This window comes from Corvus moneduloides, chromosome 4 (assembly GCF_009650955.1).
Source record: "Corvus moneduloides isolate bCorMon1 chromosome 4, bCorMon1.pri, whole genome shotgun sequence".
In the NCBI taxonomy this organism is placed as follows: Eukaryota; Metazoa; Chordata; class Aves; order Passeriformes; family Corvidae; genus Corvus; species Corvus moneduloides.
The window spans coordinates 71,918,857-71,938,595 of NC_045479.1; positions in this window are offsets into that span (position 1 = coordinate 71,918,857).

Here is a 19,739-nt window from a genome sequence, read left to right on the forward strand (position 1 = left end):
TTTTAGTCAAGAAATTTCAAGTACATCAAGAAACTCTATTTAAAGATCCACCACCTTTACGGGGATCACAAGATTACTCGTGATTCTTGTCTTCTGTTTGGAAAAGAAGGTAAGAATGTTCTGAGACTTCATGCAGTAGGGCAAAAAATGCTTGGAATACCATTTCCAGCAAACCAAAGTACGGAAAGCTCAGTTTTTTAGATATGGTTTTTTTTTGGAAGGAGTCTGCTCCATACCTTTTGTACGTGTTGGATTCGGAAATCATGAAATCACAGAATGGTTTGGGTTGGAAGGGACCTTAAAAATCATCCAGTTCCACCCTCTGCCGTGGGCAGGGACACCTCCACTATCCCAGGTTGCTCCAAGCCCTGTCCAGCCTGGCCTTGGACACTTCCAGGGATCCAGGGGCAGGCACACCAATGGTGACAAGGAAGAACCAGATGTACTTGTTATGACAGGGTAATGATACCAAAGTTGTGGCAAGGTAGCAATTGCCTCCAGATGAAGGTAGGAATTTTGTCTGCTTGAAGTTGTGACAATCAGCAAAAATAAAGGAAAAAAATCAAAACAGAACAATGACAAGGCTTTGTATCTAGGTCAGCTGTGGGGGGACATTTCCATTGCTCTGTTCCTTGGTAGATGTGCTTCTCTTTAGGTCTGAAAACTGCTATGAAAAGTTCTTCGGGTACCTAAAAGAGCAGGTATGATGGACACAGAGTGATGTCTTTGAGGCCTTAAATTCAGCTGGAATTCTGTGCTAAGCACTCCTGTCCTTTGAATGACTGAGACTCAAATCCCTGGTAAATGTGGAGCTGTGATGGTGCCCTCATGGCTAAACTGGGAGTACTGGAGTTAAACCCTCCTTCAGAAAGCCCAGATTAGCTTAATTACCACAGAGCTCCAAATGCAACTCATCACACTGAGTTCCTGCATTCTTTGAACCTTGACTGGCAAGTTTATTTGCTGATGTGCATAAATATTCCTAAAAGGGATGAATTCTTCTGTTCTCCATTTTCCTTACTGATGTTTCCCCAAGCTTCTGTCCCACCAAAGTTTCTCCACTTTGGTTGCTTTGTTGCCTCTTCTTTCCCTCCAGACCCTGGGTCTCTTCCTCCTACCGACATAAAATCTCCCCTTAAACCATTGCCTGCACTCTTCCACCTGGGTTTACATGCCCTTTCTTTCTTTCTTGGAGTGGAAATCATGGACTCTGTGTATGGACAGCTTAATTCTGTGAGGGAGACTTGACTCCAACACCAGTGAAAAAAAAGAGATCAATATAAAGTATATTGACAGCATAAAGACATCAGTTTACAGTATCTCCATGAGATTGCCTAAAGAGTTTAAGATCCTAGAAGACCCAATATTGCAAGAATTGTACACAAAATTTGCATTCTGTTTGGATGGAAGTCGTGGCTTTCAAGTCCATTTTCCCCAAGAGCTCTGGAGAGGTAAGACCCAGCGGTTTTGACTGACCCCGTACAATGAGAAGAACTGTGAAATTTAGATCCAAAATTCGAAGCTGGTTTAGTTCAGGTTTTATGATTCCTGTCCTTGCCGTGCTGGTCTGGACGGATTAAGAGAATTACCCATGCTCCTCTTATTTACATGGACGAGTTGGTTTGTGATCCCCCACAGAGCTCATTTCAAAACCCCCTTGCGCTTGGCGAAGGAAGAAACTTCAGTAACCATCAGCTGTGGCATTGATCCTTCAGAAAAATTAACCAACTGAACTGAGACATACTGTGAAATCAGTGATGCTCAGCAGCCACTAACTCCATTTGGAACTCACTAGTGTTAATGCATTTAAAGTATTGATCCTTCCTCGTGTGCTTTGCAGCCCCAGCTCCCTTTTGGCATTGTGAACACAAAGGCAGCTCTCTCCAAAGCCAGGATGAGCAAGCAAAACCCTTCAACTCCGAAAACAAACTCATTATTCAAAATGCTTGTTGGGCTCGCTGCAGCAATTGGATTGATTGGGGGAAAAAAAAAAAAGAAAATAAAAGCTCTGAGGCAGATAAAAATCGGATTATTCCAGAGCATGGGAAAGGAACAGGCAGAGGAAACAACCTGATGTCTGAAGGGAGCAAATCTTCCATTGAGTCCTCATAATTTTTTGCTTCATTACTGCATGATTGTGATACTGTTGGGTTTTTACTTGCATGTAGCACATGAGATTGAGAAAGAGCACACAGAGCTGAGGCTGTGCTAGGAGCTGGATATTCAAAACCACAAGGACCACAGGATTTGCACAACAGCATTTCTAGCACTTTTGCAGGTAGTTTTGGGGAGGACATTGCCCTTTTCCCATGCTGGGCTCCTAAAGGGGAGGCTTAGCTTTTAACTGATTACTGAACCAAAGTAGCCTGATTTTTTAGGTGGTTTTAATTTTTTTTAATTTTTTTTGCTTTTGCAGCAATAAGTGAGCCTTCAAATGAAAACTGCAGCTGAAAGCAGAGGAGCTGCGGTTTGCAGCCCACTCTCTGTGCTCTCCAGCATTCCCTGGGCTTTGCAGTGAGTTTGCTTACACAGTGCTTTCCCTTGCCCTATTTAAGTGCCTCTGCAGTGTTCTCATGCTGAATTAGGTTACTCTGTAGAAAAGGATACTGCAAATCCCCTTCTCTGCTTCAGCTGCTCCCCTTTCCCTGCATGACAAGCTGAGTGCTCTCTATCTTTCTCCAGTTTTTGGAAAATTGCAACCCCATTGTGGGGGCTTCTACAAAGGAGAATTGGCTTCCCCCTAGGATTAGTTTCACTCCAGAAGTGACTGGTTCTCCAGCTTCTCCACAGACTCCAAGCCTTCTCCACTTCCAGTTCTTAAATTGTTTTTAATTCCTTTATCCATGTATCCTGTCCACTCCCAGGCTGCAGCTCTCAGCAGTGATTGCACTTAGTTTATGGTCTCTGTCTTTAAATGTCACATCTGGGCATCTTCACATGCACACATCTCACTCTTTAAAATATGCAGGTGTCTTATCCTGACCTTCATTAGTGCTGTGACAGATTCCAGCCATCCTGCTTGTTAGTCTATCATTTAGCTGCCTGTCAGCCACTCTCTGCAGCTCCCCGTTTCTTCTGATGCAGAGATGCAATAATTGGCTGCTTTGTTTTTCAGGCATCTTCAGCATTACTTGAACCTACTAAACTCAGCCAGGATGAAAACCCAGCTGTTTCCAGGCTGTTTGTAGAGGCCCCATTATTTTCAGTGACACAGAATAGATTGGGATGTCTGGAGGGGTGCAGGGCTCAGACCCTGCACAAAGGCGACTTCATTTACCTTCAACAATGTCTGCTGGTCTCCAGGAAACACACAGCAATGCTGCAAAACTTCTCTGGCAAGAGCCAGGTAGCTCCTGATCCCTTTTCCAGCATAAACCACAATGTGGCAGCTCTAAGTGGTCTCTTAAATAGAGACACACTCCCCAACCACTGTGGAAAGACTCCAAAAAGGTCCTTTCTTCTAATTCTTCTGACTCTACAAAAAACATCGGACTTTTTTTTCCTATTCTTCAGCAATTGTGGTGTTTACACAAACTGTTCTCTGATAAAAAAACTTGTTCTGGTTCCTTTTTCTTTTTTTTTTTTCTTATGTCCTTTCACCGGCATGTTCTGCTTCTGGTTTTGTTGGGAATAAATAGGATCAGCTGTGTCATAGCATACCTGCAGTCCTACTCCCTTACGGATTTGCCAACACTGTGATGGGACAGAGGCTCCAGCACCTCTCTCAGGGTTGGACAAGTGGGCTGAGCAAACCAGAGGAGCAAAAGCTCAATGGAGAAGGGAGAGGACAGGATGTTTCCTCCTGCCCCTTCTCCCTCCACCTTGGAGAAAGATGCTGGTTGGTGTGAGAATGCCCAAGGCTGTGCCCAGCACTGATAAACCCTGTTCTTTCAGTGTCTTTTTCCACTTTTTTTGCTGATTTCCCTTCCCCTGCCCACTGACCAGACAGCATTCCTGACCTTTAGAGGACAGGGAGGTTGCTGTGGGTCAGTCTGTCCCTGAGCATCAGCAAAGCAGGAAGAGAAGCCCTGCTAGAGATTGTGCTGTGTGAGGGCTTGTGTGTTTTAGATAGAGAGAACAAGCCTAATTTATTATGAAACAGAAGTTAGCTTTACATTTTCATAATTAGGGAGGATGCTAATGTTGCATGATTGGAAAATGTCACCCTGCACAACTAATTTGAGGCCTAATTGAAGTTCAGCATCATCTGCAGCTCCTCCAGCAATAACTTTTTCGTAAGGTGCTGCAGAAATGCAGAGAGAGTGGTTAGCAGGGAGTCATTTATCACCTCGTTTCCCAGCAGATAGAGGGATCTGGGAGGAAATGACCAGAAAGAAGCAATCCCAAAGCCCGGATCATCAGGCTGGCAGAACAAAGCACTCCATATAAGCACAAACGACAGGGTTAATTATCGCAGGGCTGCTGCAGAGGACAAGACATTTCTCGGGCATTCTGTCCAGCAGTTGCTGAAGAAAGTTGGATTAGGTGTGTCACTGTATCACAACACGGTGTCCGAGGTATGGATGGGCCTGCCCTTATCTGAAGTACACTGGGGGTTGCTTTGTGTCTTGAACACAGAGGAGACAGGGGCCACAAAGAAGACACAAAAAAAGGCCACTGCAAGAGTTACATCTTCTCTTTGCCATCCAGAGCCTGTGTTACTGTGTGGAAAAGCCAAGCCTTGCTCTGGTTTCAAGTGCTGTCACACCACTCAGGCTTAGTCAGGCTTGATGCAACAAAGAAAAGCTGTGACTTTAACTCTTCTCAGACATCCAAGGTTTATCCTTTCAGTACTTAAAGGGGGCTTAACAAAATGAGGAAGAGAGACTTTTTACATGAGCAGGTAGTGATAGGGTAAAGGGGAATGGTTTTAAACTAAAAGATGAGAGATTTAGAGATTAGGAAGAAATTCGTCCCTGTGAGGATGGTGAGGACCTGGCAAAGGTTGCCCAGAGAAGCTGTGGCTGCCCCTGGATCCCTAGAAATGTCCAAGGCCAGGTTGGACAGGGCTTGGAGCAGCCTGGGATAGTGGAAGGTGTCCCTGCCCATGGCACTGGAGCTGCACAGGTTGTTCCTCCTAACTGGCTGTCTCCAAGAGTAGTTACAGACATATGAATAATGCATGAGGACAAGGCGAGGGTTTGTGGAGTTTCCTCCCTGGTACTTTCCCTGCCTCCAGCCATTTGAGACTCAGGGACTTCCATATGTTCTCCCTGAATTTAATGACACTGACTGGATTTTTCTTTGAACTTCTCTGCTCTTCCCTGAACCCTCATTAACACTGAGCACTGACTATATATCCATGGCAAGAAATTCCACAACTTGGTTGCACTTTCTCTGGGACCCCCAAGTTCCTGCACTGGAAAAGGCCACGAGCAACCATTGTCCACCCATCCTTTCCTTGACACTCATGATTTTATGTACTCCACCTCATGCCTTCCCAGTCATCTCTGTAGCATCCTAGATTATACTCTTACTCCTTATGGAGAGCTCATCCCAGCTCTTTGAATGCCCCTGTATTTTTTTTCCCTGAGCCCCATGACTCCCTCTCCTCTTTTCCTCTTTGATTAATAGGTTTCTATTGATGTCTGGTGGTCTGGGAGCACTAAGGAGAGGAATCCTAGCCGGTCTCATGAAGATGAAAGCTTCTACATGTCCCCCTGTAACAAACAACCACTGGGAGAGTGTCCGGGGTTGCAGTGTATTCTATTACCATCCTCAGGAGCTGTTGAAACCAGGTGGGGCAGTGTTTCCTTGCCTCCTCCCCCCAGACTATCTTTCTGTTAATGGCCCATCATTGTCCTGCCTCATGACTCAGAGATAACTCCCTCCGGACTATCTTCTGTTAATGAGCCTAATCAACACTTGGCCTCATGACTCATTACCCCATTGTGAGATGCTCCACCCAGAGGGAGGAACCAAGCATCCCATCGTGGATATAATCTGGGACTCAGAGACAATCCTTCCCACTGGATTTCCAGAGGACAGGAGCTACACAGCCACCATTGGACTTTCTGAGGAAGAGCAGACTCTTTTACTACAGGATCACTGCTTCAGAGGACTGTAGCCACCATTCTACCAGACTGCTACCACCACCCTGCCTAACAGGGTGTCAGGTTGTACCTGGACTCTGTCAGTTTGACAGTGTTTTCTTTTACTTTTTTTCTTCCTTTTCTTTAATTTCCATTAAATTGTTATTCTGACTTGGTGCCTCCCACTGGTTTGTTTTCAAACTAGTACAGAGAGCTCAGGTGTTTGCACTGATAATCCCAAATTAAGATAATCCTGCTTGGGCAGGATTAACAGGCTACAGCCACGAGGAAACAAATGAGAAGATTTGACAGAAGGAAGAGAGGGAAGGCTGCCTATTGAGCTGGACTTCATCCCACTCTCATCCTGATCTAAGATCCTAGAGAGATGGAGAAACAAGGACCTAAAGGCTGGGCTCTGCTGGCTCTGTGACTCATGGATATGGTTGAGAAAAAAATCATTCTGGCTCCCATCCAGGCTCCTCTTCCCCAGCCAAATCTCCATGAAGAAGAGGATGCTGTTGCTGTAAGCTGGATTCCCCAGTGTCCCCACAACATCTCCAACTCTGCTCAGATCATTGAGGGACACCAGAACTATGAGACCTCACATGCTCCTCCTGATCTCCTCCATCCCAGTGTCATCTAGGTCATCTCACCTGCTGGGGATGGGCCAGCAGCTTCTGGAGTCCTTGGCACCCCCAGCTGCAGGTGGCTCCCTGCCAGCCCCATCCGGAGGAGAAGCCCTGGGATTTTAGGGTGACTCTGGCTGACACAAACACACAGTGAAATTTAATGTCACACCCCCACACAAACACAGGTACCCGTTTCACTGTGTGGCCTCCTCCAAACCCCAAACACATTTAACATCTCCCTTCCCACAGGATACCCAGAGCAAGCCCCGTGCACGGGTGCCCTCTGAGAGATTTAACACCAGCAGGGTTATAATGAGACACACACCCCCCTCAGTTTAATGTCCCAGTGCCACCCAACAGGGGAATCACACCAGCTCTGCAAAGCCCCCTGCACTACATTAGCGGAGAGTTAATTCACTGGAGGCAGCTATAATCTGATTTCAGCCTTACAAGCCAACATTATTATTCTTTTCCTTTCTATTCTTTCACGCTTAAACTGATCCGCTGTCATCCTTTGTCTCTCTCCATCTCCAGCCTGTATCGCTTTCAGGACAGCCTGTCTCCATTAGATTTTCCAGCTCCTAATATTCAATTTAACTTTAAAGCTTGTCCATTCTCCCTCCCTTTCCCCCCTTCCCCTCCTGCCCTGCAAATCCCCCACCCCTCCCCGATGACACAGCTTTCTTCCTGATTTCCTCCCTGTGATTTCTCCTCCCTTTCTTCATTATCAGCATGTCAGATTAGGATCTGACAAGAAAGTAGAATCAACTGTTCATCCAGGGCTTTACAGCATAAGCAGGATTAGTTACCCTGATCTAAAGGACATTTTCATTTTTCTGGAACTGGAATACATCTAAAGATTCTCATCATCCAACCAAGGATGTGGGCTCCTGGCCTTTTCCACTGGGAAATGGGCAGTCCATCAAAAATTGCTCCTTGGTGCTGTAAGGCTCTCAGGGACATGGAGGGGAGAGAGAGAGGAAACGTGGAGGATGAAATCCCAAGGCTTGATGGAAGCAGATACCTGGAGTGGGAGATGTTTGGACCTACAGCAGCCTCACCACAGATCAGTCTCATCCCAGGGGATATTTTGCTGTTCAAAATCACCTGAGGAACACCAGCAAACCCCAGCCCATGAACATTCCTGCTCCCTCCTGCCAAGGAAGGGATGCCACAGACAAACCCACCTCAATCACACAGTAAAAGACCTGCTCCAGGTTGGAGAGAGTGAACTGATTAACACATTCTAATGATGAGGCTGATTTCCATACAACAGCACAGATTTTCACGATGAGACCCCTTGGCCTCCAAAGTCCTGGGCTGTAAAAATCTCTGTGTTAATGCAAACTCTCTGGCTGATTGACTCACACAGCTCACACCAGTAGTGCTCCATCTCAAGCCATAAACCTTTAAAATTGGAAAGGGAGCAGCGGGGAGGGAAATGCAGAACACAAATAAAGGCAAAGAGGGTTGAAGTTTCCTCGTGGCTGGAAGGACTGAGGGAGTGAGGGCTCCTGGGTATCCAAAGTGAGGGAGACAACAGAGATAACCAAGGTGAAGTGATTGTGTTCCTTGTGGGCTGAGGGCACAGATTCATCCCTGCCGTTCTGGCCCACACAGAGAATTCAAGTGTGAAGAACCCCAGGGTACAAAAACATGAATTGGGAGCAGCAAGATTTTACCTTCCTGTGCAGAGTTTCCCTTCTGCTCTCAGTTTGGCGTCTGAGCTAGATCGCCAAATGTACATAATTAAGGGATATCTTCTCCCCAGTCACACAGGGGTTGTCCCAGCACCCGGGGATCTGGGCTGTCAATGCAGGACACAGCTCCTGGCTGTGGCCATTGGCAGAAGGTTCAAACAAAAGTGTCGGTAGACTCCAAGACAGAGGGAAAATAATTTGTTCCCCCATAACAAGGCATCCTCCTAATAACTAAGAGATTAATTTAAAGTCTGAAACATAGGATGTTAGATCCCTCCTGAGAGTTTTTTATTTTACATCAGCTGTTACAACTTCAGATGTTCGGGTTATCCTCATAAATGTCCGAGCCATCCCTGCGTCTGGCTGAGTTCCTGGCCTCATTGACATCTTATGGAAATGAGTCCCTCAGTCTAATTACACTTTGGAAGACAAGAGATTTCCTTTGCATTGAGTATCTGTCTCATTTCTGTCGTCTGAGACAGAGAGAGCCATTCTCAGCCTACCTCCCTCATTTTACGTGCATCCTCTTGTCTCTGCCCTTTCCTCCCCTTTCCAATATACCAAAGTGTAATTTCATTGGCTTTATTTGCAGAAGACATTTCTCAGGAAGTTAATCCTTCTTATTTTTCCTCAAAACCTCCCCTGTGTCCTTCGACAGATGTGGTGACCTTCCAGGTAAATCGTGGCTGCAGTGATTTATGTGACTGCAATGCCAGATGTTCTGTGGTGTTCACCAATTCTTTCCATGTGCCATAAGGAAATGCCATAAATAAATGCCATAAGCATATTCCATAAAAATATGGTATAAGGAAGGACTTGGTCAGTAAAAATATGGCATAAAATATGCAGTGCAATATCTGGTTAATTTTTGGAATACAGCTGTCCAAGGAGATGGAGCCTCTGCTGGGCTGACTCAGGGTCCCTTCTTGGTATAATATAGTTAAATGAGAGGTCAAAAAAGTCAGTGAAAAGTCTATTTTTAATTTTTTTCCATGATTTATTCTGGGACAGTGGATTTTTCAGCTGCCTGAGGTCCCTGAAACAGTTCCTGATGTTGCCAGGGTTATTGAGAGAATCTGGTGGGTGAGGAACTCTATAGAAGATGCTCTGAACTTCTTAGGGTAAGAACAGGTGAATATGGGATGTGAATGGGTCTGAAGTGTGTATGGAAAAGGGATGGCTCCTTGACCCAAAAAGTGTCCAAACAGCCCCTAGGAAATTTAGGGACCGACTGTGACAGTGCCACTCCCCCGTGCTCTGTATTTCTTTCCTTTAGGCAAGATTTCTTTTAATGGGGATGATTTAGCTTAAGCTGAAAACTGAGCTAAACAGGCTACAAGACACTGGAGAGAGATCAAGGGGAGTTAAAAATAAGTGAGAGAAGGGAAATGCACGAGGAAGAGAGGGAGCAGCATGAAAGGGGGGCTCAGGTGAGAGTCTAACCCACATTGTCCACGTAAAAGGGGAAGCCTGCAGAAACTCTGTTACTGTTCATGTGATTTCTCCCAGAGCATGGAATTGAGAAGCAGAGGAATATCTCCCCCATGTTATGCCTCTAATTTTCTGTCTGGAGCTACCAATTTCAGAGTCATTAAGGGAGCAATTTCCAAGGCACCTTTGTCTGAAGTGCTTTTTTGAGGCCAGGTCTCCAAACCTGCAGGGTGAGGATGGCTCTGCCACCCTCTCCGATGGCCATGGGACACTGAGTGTCCACTCTGAGCCAGCAGATCCCACTCTGGAGGCCAATAACAAAGATGAGGTTTTAGTCCACAGTGCTTTGGAGTAACCAAACAGAGGCAATTTCATGACCCCCAGTTGTGGCTGCCCATCCCTGGAAATGTTCAAGGCCAGGCTGGATGGGGCTTGGAGCCACCTGGTCTAGTGGGAGTTTGCCCATGGCAGGAGGTTGGAATTAGATGACCTTTAGGGTCCCTCATAACAAAAAAAGTCCTTCCTTATCTCTATTCTGATATAACCTAGTCTAGAATCCTACAAACTACCTTAAAACCCCAAAGCAAACCCATCTACCACTTAGAAACAAACAAATAAATAAACGACCAATAAACCCAACTCAATCTACAGCCCACAGGGGTGAGATCTAGAAGTTTTATCTCTCCATTTCCTTACAAATCAGTGGCTTGGGCAGACCTGAAGAGCTGGGTGAATTTTGATTGACCTGACACCTGCACTTACGGATAAGAAGCTCCCAGGGCAGCTCAAGAGGCGAAGAGACAGTGCCAGGACTATTTAAAGCAGTGGTTTTAAATTTAATTTCCTAGCTGGGGGAGTAGGGGGAGGGATAGAAGGCAACAGCTGTCTCATTATGCCACAGAGGGTTCCTTAAGTGAAAACTGAATAGATTAGTCATGGAGAAAATTAAGGCAAGGTCTTTAAGCCATCAGTATCTCCCAATTTGAGTGCAGGAGGGAAGGGAGTTGGTATTTGACTTCAATCTCTGTGTCTGGGGTTCAAACTTTATTTTTAAATCTCTCTTGAAGCCAGATGTGAAATATTTTCTTTCCCCCTTTATTTTTTTTTTTTAATTTTCCAGTCCAGCAATGATGTTTTTCCATCAGTTCCCAGGCCAGCGTGCAGGATGGGAGAAACTTGCAGAAGTCTGCATTGTGTTTTTAGTCAATGATTTGAGTTTTCCTTTCAAGTAGAAAGTCAGGATCAGTTCTGCCTCCCACCAACGGATTATATCATGGCCAATGTCTGCAGATCCATCCCATCACTTCAACAGGAAGACCTGCAGGTGTCAGGACAGACATGAATGTGGTTTGGAGGTATTTTTGGTGCTTTCGAGGCTCCCCTGAGCATTTGCATCTCACCACCAGCACTCTGGGGAAATGAGCATTGAATGGTCAGTTTCTGAGCACTGGTTTGAGGTGGTCTCTGATGTCCTTCAGGGGAACACAGGATGGGTAAGGTTGGAAAGGATCAGTGGGGTCATCAGCTCCAAGCTCCTTTCCTCATGCTAGCTGTGCTCCAGACTCCAGCCAGGTCTCCAACTCTTTCTTTCTCTTTCTCTTTCTCTTTCTCTTTCTCTTTCTCTTTCTCTTTCTCTTTCTCTTTCTCTTTCTCTTTCTCTTCTTTCTCTTCCTGCTCCTCCTTGGCATCTCCCTGAAGTATTTGACACAGCAAGATGAAATGTGGTAGAGAGGGACCCCCAAACTGACCTCTGCCCACTGCCCCCAATTATTTGGCTAATTTTTGATCACACCAATTGCCAGTTTGGGGTGCTCAAGAAGCCGAGGCATTTATTGATGGAGAGGATGTTGCATGAGCATGTCAAGAGCTTTGCTGAGGTTAAGCTGTCTTACATCTGCTGCTGCTCCCCTGACCCACGAGGATCATTACACTGTCATAGGAGGAAATTAGGTTGGTTGGATGTGATTTGTTCCTCGGAAATTGAGGCCGGATGCTACTTATCCCCTTGCCATTTTCTAGGTGCTAAGAGACAGACTGCTTGACTCTTCACTCCAAGATTTCTCTGAGCACTGAAGTCGGGCTGATTTGTCCCTAATTCCCCAGACTCTCCTTTCCTTTTACTCCCTTTCAGGAGGATGATGTATTTGCTAGGTGATGATAGCTTTACATTTCTACCAGATCTTGAGGTTCAAATTGACAGAGGGTTGTTCTGCAGTGCTGAAGGTCCTTCCCGTGGCATGTGGGCAGGTCATCAAAGATTCGGTGATTTTAGTTGCCCCATCCTAGAGCTAAGTGGGGCAGCTCTGCCCCAAGCTGAGAGGCTCTGCCTGGTACAGTTTCCCAGGAGAAGCTCTGGGAATCCCAGTCCTTGCTTGCTTGTGTTTAAATCAAACCAACTCATTATCAGGCAAAGCTAAAAGGCAGGCAGGGAAATAAAAATGTGCTCAAACTCCCTTTATTCTTTTTCTTTGTTTATTTTTTTTTGTTGTCCAACCTAAGTATCACCTCTGTTGAGACTTTAATTATTTTTTTTCCTTTAATAACAAGCCACTGCATTGTTGTCTCCCCGCACCCTCATTGTTGTGCCTCTGAAAACACAATTAGAGTATACGTTGCTAATTTAGTTTTGAAGAGTGTATTGTGGGGAATTAAAAAATAAAGGCGAGGGGGGACCTTGTGTTCTCCGCCGTTGCTGCAAACAAAAGCGAGCAGGGTTCAGACAATTGGCTGGCTGGGATGGCTCTTGTTTCCTGCCTGAAGAGAATGAGCAGGACACAGAACAAAGCCCGGGCTCAACATCTCATGGAGTACGCTCCGATGGCCAAAATGGAAGGGTTGCTGTGTGTGAATAGCACGAAACAAAGGAGATTTTAATTGCAAACATTGATCATCCCCTTTGGTTTCTGGCACAGATTGCTGTGGCTTCGTCACTTGGAAGCTTTGCTTGCTGCAGCTTTGCAAATATTTTTCAGGGGCCTCCGTCATGTGACCTTGTCAAAGTGACAGAAAGTTGCTTTCTTTTTTTCCCCCCCAAACAATAATTATCCAGATTTTTTTAAACTTCTTTTTCTATTTTAAGGTTGCAGCAAAACCCTGTTAGCTGCAAGGCTGCCACAGTTTCACTCTCATCTGACCAAGCTGCAGGAAACCGGGACTCCAGTGACCTCTGGCTAAAGAATAAGGTGGTCTCTGACTTTTTCTCTGCTCATAAATTCTGTTTGGGTAGATAAAGGTAGCAAAAGGTCTGTGTTGTGGCCTCGCCACAGATCTGCTGGTTGGAAGCTCTCCTGGGAGGCCAGGAGAGAAATTACATCTGCCTCCTGGAAAACCTCTGCAAATACCAGGCTGCAGAGCAAACGGAGCAGCCTCCGCCTCCTCTGGGCACTTGGCTGAGGAGGGGGACGTGGTGCAGGGAGTGAAGGTGGGTAATGAGTATCTCTGGGTCTGCCGAGCACACAGAGCTGGAAAAAAACCCAATCCAGGGGCAGTTCTCTGATCCTGAGGCCAGCTGGCACTTCTTGCCTTGCATCCTCATTGCTGAGCTCTCCTCGTCTCCACATCACAGTGTTTTTTTGTTGGGAATGGCCCTGGCATGGGGTAGCCCCTGAGCTGTGCTGGACTGGGGTTCAGGACAGTCCTGTCTGGACACAGAGCCATTGCCAAGGGTTTAGCATGTGGATGATGGAGGGTCAGTGCTTGGTTAGGTATAGCCAGAGCTTAGTTAGGCCAGCAATAACTTAATTGTGATGCTCGTCTCAGATGTGAAACTTTTCCTGGCTACTTTTACAGTGTGGACAGCAGGGAAGTTGTTGATGAGGTGCATCATGCCTTGGTTACAATATTTACTCATGCAGAGGCACCTGTGTGCTCCTGGACAAAGCTTAAGTGAAATAATGGACAGAGAATGTCAGGACTCGCTGTTCACGAGCTGTGGAGTGCTCCAACAGCTCCTTCCAGCAGGTCTCAAGGTTTCCTGACAGCAGCAGAGCTAAGCTTAAACCTCTCCTCCTGTGATGCTTTTTTTGATGCAGTGTCATTCTGACTTTCTGCCTTCCTTCTACCATAATAAAATGTGCCCTCTCCCTTCTCCTTCCCAAACCTTTCCTGTCCCTCTTTGAGCTCCGTCCTTTATTTTTTTTTTTTTCTAGACAGCCCTGGGGTACTTCTGCTGAAGATTCATCTGGCTTGAGGAGACATTTACCTGTGTCCAACGAAGCCTTGATCCTTTTACCATCACTGGAGGGAAGGAGGCACATTCAGGGTGATGCTATGATGATTTTTTGCCTTTTCTTTTATACCCCTGTTATACCTTCTTACAACTTCTGTATTCTTTGTGCTTTTTGCCTTCATTCTTGGACTTGTTTGTTCAGCTAGGAGACTGAACATCTTAGAAGCTTCATAGGTAGAGGATAGTGTGCCCCAGACCCCAAGGTGCTCTCTGGAACATATTCTGTAAACTAAGGTAGAGCCATCCAGGGGAAGGTTCTTTGTGGAGGGGGGGGCTCATTCAAGCCTCTAATTGGGGAATTTTTGATAGATATGCTAATTAGTAACACCTCTAATGTTATACCCAATCTATCAGGGGTGTGCATTGTGGTGTGTATTTCAGTGCATTCAACCTGGACATGGTGCACCTAAGGATCCTTAAAATAAATACCAAGGTAAAATCCCTTTCCCCCTTCTAACCTGTTTGACTCTTGATTTTAAGACCAGGAAAAGGCATCACAGGGAACGATTAGTTCAAGTCCACATCTGAATCAGATCAAGGAAACTGTGCTAAGTGGCATGAAATCCTGCCTGGCAGGGTATCTGTGACCTCCTCAAAAGACAGATGTCGGGAGAGACAGCACTGGCAGAGCAACCTGAACTATCCCCTGCTCTGCATCTTTAGTCTGTTTGCCCTGGAAATTGTAGCTGGAGGTACAGGTGGGAGTGAGCTGGAAAAAGGCAGCCTGGCATGTTCTGCTGTGGCTTGTTTGTTATTTTAAAGTTTCCACCATTCTTTAATTTTTAAACATTTTTATGAGGTTTTCCCTCTGCAGATAACTGTCTCCCTCACATGGATCCCACTTCCTGGACCCAACACATCTCTGAAATGAGGAACGCTGGTCTGGAACTGCACTGGAGGCTTTGCTAATGTCAAAGTACATCTGAGCTTAGCCACAAATATAGGTCTGGTTCCTGTCACAACTCCTGGGTGCCCCATCTTCCCACCCCACAAGAGCTTTCTGTCAGCTTCCTCCAGAGCCACAGGGAGCCTGTGCCAGTGCCATTCGTGGTGGAGGCTGAGGACATGCTGTGTGCAATGGTATAGAAGAGGAGAGTAGTGTAAGGAATTACACATTTAGTGTTGTGGTACCGGAGGAAGGAAAGTCCTCAGTCTCACACAATGTTTGATGTTATCTGAGGTGAAAACACAGGGTGAATAATTTCAGGCCAGTGTTCATTGTCTAAACCTAACCAGAATCTTGGCTCCATTTAGAAAACTTTTGTAGCATGAAGGGTAAAAAGAGCAGCAAAAGTCAGACTGTTGATGCTCCAAGGGCTGGAGCAACTCTGCCCTGGAGCCAGGCTGGGAGAGCTGGGGGTGTTCACCTGGAGAAAACTCCAGGGAAATCTTAGGAGTCCCTTCCAGGGCCTAAAGGGGCTCCAGGACAGCTAGAGAGGGACTTGGAACAAGGGCCTGCACTGATACAACAAGGGGGAATGGCTTCACACTGAAAAAAAGCAGGTTTAAATTAGATATTATGAAGAAATTCTTCCCTGTGAGGGTGGGCAGGCCCTGGCACAGGTTGCTCAGAGAAGCTGTGGCTGCCCCTGGATCCCTGGAAGTGTCCAAGGCCAGGCTGGATGGAGTTTGGAGCAACATGGGATAGTGGAAGGTGTCCCTGCCATGGCAGGGAGTGGAACTGGATGGTCTTTAAGGTCCCTCCCAACCCAATTCCCTGTGATTCTCTGATTTCATTTGGCACTCTGGCCATGCAGAGCTGTCAGATTGGGATATGGACGCTCCCAGTATTCCCCCTCCTTCCCCAGGCCTCTCCATGCACAAGGTCACTCCAGATATCAGCACCAATAAAGATCCAGGCTCTGACAAAGCAAAGGCATCTTTACTGACATGCAGCAGACACAGGGCAGAGCGCCTGGCTCCTGTTAACCCTTGACACCTGCTTTTTGAGTGGTCCTGGTGGTTTGTGTATGGAAAACAGACCTGATCTGTCCTGGGAATCTCAGCAGCTCTCCAGGGTCTTCAGTGCAATCCTGGGGCTGTGTGTGGCCCTGGCTGTAATGCAGCATGGGAAAGTACAAATGCTACTGCAGGGAGATCACTTATAATAAAATGTAGAGTGTTTTGCAGTCATTTACACAGAGATCTGCCAAATATCTGGAGTTTGTCTCTGATTTTATTTGGAGTTTCTCTCTGTGTGCTTGTGTGTGTGCAGGCACAAGTTTTGGCTGGGAGATGCTGTTGCTTTAAATTCCTACCAGCATTTGCAGGTTTCCAGCCCTTCAGGGACAATTTCACAGAACAACTCCAGTTGCCTGTAAACATTTGAAGCCTTCATTCAGCCCAACTCAATTCCCAATGAGTTCTTATGCCTGGTATTCCTTACGGACTGGCTCTCCATAGCTCCCTCTGTAGCGCTTTCCTTAAGCCGTCTCAGTGGCTGAGTCTCCAACAAACAGGGAATTTAGGTAGGAAGTTTAAGCTTCCTGCATCTTGGCTTTCTTTCCCAAAGAGCCACGAGTGCAGCAAAATGCTCATCATTTTCCCCAACCATCCCCAGCTTTGTGAAGGGGCTTTGAATTCTTTGAGTGCCTGAAGACATCACCTCACTCAACCATTCCTGTCCCAATAAAATGTAAATGGATTTGCTTTGATGCAAAAAAAACCCCACCCAACTCTGCTAATGGCTTTTTATTATGTTTGACTTAATGCTGGCATAAATTCTCCCAAATTTATTTCAAGTTTGCTTGAAAACCTCATTTGCCTAATTGTAATAATAAAACAACATCATATGCAGATGTCTCCTGTCTTTTTCAAACTCAATTTATTTTCAATTAGCAGTGATTCAGTGTTTGTTTTTTGGGGGGAGGCACATGGATGGCTGTTGGGGAAAAGGTGTGTGCGTCAGGTGGCACCTCGGAGTTGTTAGGAAAACAGCAAATTCGGGCACAAGGGATTCACAGAACCCATTGCCCTGGTCTGGCTGTGCAAATCTGCGAGAGATCAAATCCAAAGCATGAAAAAATATGATCTGGGAGGCTGGGAAGTGCCAGGAGAGGAATGTACTGTCCAAAGCACTGTGCCATGGGCAGGTGCTGCCTACCAGCCTTGGGGAGGTCTGGACCACACTGCAAGTCATTTGGGAGGTGCAGCCATGCAAATTAGGGAAAATCCAGAGAACATGATGAAATTATGAGAGGAAATGACTCCACTTTACCCTGCTTCAGGCAACACTGAGAGCCCTGCTCTGCTCTTCATTTCCACAGCTGACCGAGGGCTGAGCAGCTCAGATCACAGTTAAACCCTGCAGGCACTGGTTTTGGGAAAATAAATGGCATCAGCTTCATTTAAGAGATGGGGAAACCGAGACACAGCAACTCTGCCCATGGCAGGGGCCAGGGGAGGTTGGAACTGGATGATCTCTAAGGTCTCTTTCAACCCAAACCATTCTGACTCTGGGATTGTATGAACTCTGCTTTGGCCACTCAGAGTAACGTGATTTTACAGGGTTATGAAACACTCTTTTTCTCCATGTTGTGATTGTTAACAGGCTCCAGCTAAGGCTCAGACCTGAGCTGATGGGGAGCTGAGCTGTCTTCATCTGCTGCAGGATTTGAAGTGACTTGAACCAGGCTAAAACCCATGTAACAGCTGCAACAGGTCTGGAATAAAATCATCCACCTCCCTGACAGACACCTCTGAAAGTCATTGATGCAGCACCTGAGAGCAGCAGGGAAGCTGTAGCATGGCTGAGGTGCTGTGGCTTTGCTTCTTCTCTTCTCCCTGCTGGGATAAACGAGGCAGAGATCTCCCAAAGAATTCAGCATTTTCTTGGCATGTATTTGTACAGGAGAGGTCAGACGGGGCTTGCAAGAGGTGCAGCAACATGCAGGGAGAGCAAACCATCAGTGACCTTTCCGGGTGTTTCCAGAGTCATGTTGGTCATGATGCCCTGGCATAAGGTTGGAATTCGAGCCCTTGTACAGCCTTTGGCTATCTCGAGCTGTGCTGAATGAGATGCAAATGAATTGTGATGAGCATCTGGAATTCAAGGAAATTGCTATAAATAATGCATGTGACTTGGTCAGGTTTGTAGGTTTGCCAGGCAGGACTGTTCTGCAAATCATTTAGGGCCAGTGAAAGGTGCCAGGTCAGTGTTTGTGCAGAAAGAGGCTCAGGCTTGTGCCCCACAGCAGCAGTGCCCTGATTGGGCTGCCCAGAACTGCCACCTTCTCTCTCCAGTTTATCATCCAAAGACTTTTCAGCTCCTGAACTTTCCTAAGACACTCCAGAAGAGTGTCCATCAGTGCCAGCTGCCACTGTGGTGTTCTAAGATGGTCAGCAGCGTGATGAGACCAGGTTGGAGGAAAAATAATCATTTAATAGGTTCTTAAAATGGTAGGATCCCAGACTGGTTTGGGTTGGAAGGGACCTTAAAGCTCATGCAGTTCCAACCCCTGCCATGGGCAAGGACACCTTCCACTATCCCAGGTTGCTCCAAGCCCTGTCCAGCCTGGCCTTGGACACTTCCAGGGATGGGGAATCCACAGCTTTTCTGGGCAACGTGTGGCAGGGCCTCATCATTTCACAGGATGCTCAGCAGCCATCAGCTGCCAACCACCAATCCCACCCCCTCTTCTGCCTCTGAGGACATGTTGTTATCCAAGACAAGAGAGTTCCTTTTTCCCATGCCTGGTCTTTCACTTCATCAGCCTCACTCAGCTGGTAAAGAGGGAAGGAGGACTCTCCCAGTAATGCTCCTACCATGGGAGCTCTGCTCCCTGTCTGGTGGTTTTAATTGCTTGGAAAAAATCAGACGGAGGGTTTGCGTGCCCTGAAGCTCATCCATTCCTTCCAGGGGCATGCATGAGTTGAGGTAGCAGATGATTCCTCCCTCCCTTTGTGCTGCAGATGAACTGGGAGAGTTCATTCTCTCAGCCCCTGCACGGGGTTGTAAAGCACCTTGTAACTGGGTCACTTGAAGGTTTCCAGCTCCAAGGGTGTCTGGGTAAAACCCAACCCTGTGCCGATGTGTGAGGGAGCAGATTAGAACTGGGAATTAATTTGCTTTGGTTTTAGCTCCGTGAAATTTGTGAAAGCAGAGAAGTCCGGCTCTGTAGTCCCAAAGGAAAGACCTGCTGTTGACTCCAAGATCCTGGCTCCTGCCATGGGACTGGGAGGTTTCAGTGCCATCTGCCAAAGGGCAGAGGGACCCTCTCCTTCTGGCTGGGGCATCAACGTGGGACTGAACACGCACAAAACTCACACAAAATCTGTGAGAGGCCTTGCATGCAAATTACTGCAGGATTAGTGCTTTTAGCATCAGGGTGAGGCTTTTCCTGAGTGTGGCAGGTGAAAATTCACACATGAATTCAAATTCAAAAATTTTTATGTGCCTCCTACTGTGGCTGTGTTTTGGTCAGAAGCATTGAAGAGAAAATTTAGAATCAGCTCCATGCCATCTCTTTTAGCCTCTGCCGTGAAAAGGTAATTTATGGAATAGACTTAAATGCAATATTTAAGGCAGGATAGCTGCAGCTGCAGCAATAATGCCTCCTAAAATGCTTGGAGCAATCAGAAATTTCCATGTCCTATCTGCCAGTTTATTTTACAATGTCCTTGGACAAAGAAAAATAAAAAGTTGACTCTTGCAGCTATGTAGGCAGGACAGAAAAGATTCATGTGGGGAAGGAGGCTGTAATCTTCACCTGTTCTTTGG